Here is a 650-nt window from a genome sequence, read left to right on the forward strand (position 1 = left end):
TCTGTTATGACTTCGGGAAGCAAACTTTGAGGGTGCACGGAAAAAATCCATCTTAAGGTGTGTCCACACATAGCCGACGGCTGTCGATCGATGAGAATTTTTTGTGAAACGACGTCGATGGACTATGTGTGGACACACCTTAAGATCCCATGTAAGGCGCACTCCTTGATTACAAAGTCTGGAATGCCTTAGGCCAGCCACTCACTATCAGGTAGACCTGACAGGCGGACCTTTTCAGCCGTACCTATCAGGTCTACCTGATAGTGTGTGCTCATCAGGTAGACCTGACAGGCGGACCTGATCAAGTCCATCTGTCAGGTCTACCTGATACCTGTGAGTGAGTGATGGCTGGCTCTAGACTGCGAGCTTTGAGTTACATAAAGCACACCTTTATTTTCAATGCCCAGCGCCTTAGGTATTAAGATGTTGAAGAACCACCATGAACAACTTTCAGATGCCTACGTCATCCTAGGAAGCCTAGAGATGTACGGATTGATATATCCAGCCGTTGCCAAACTGGAGGTCATTAGGTACCCCTCCTAGGTGCAAAGCTGCTTTTTTACTTTCCTTATCCTACAGGAAGGAAAGTAATGTAATCGGGTCAAAATTTCGATGGTCAGTTTTTAGTGCCAAAACACGTTTTGAGGTCC

Source organism: Diaphorina citri, unplaced genomic scaffold, assembly GCF_000475195.1.
Source record: "Diaphorina citri unplaced genomic scaffold, Diaci psyllid genome assembly version 1.1 scaffold1737, whole genome shotgun sequence".
NCBI lineage: Eukaryota > Metazoa > Arthropoda > Insecta > Hemiptera > Psyllidae > Diaphorina > Diaphorina citri.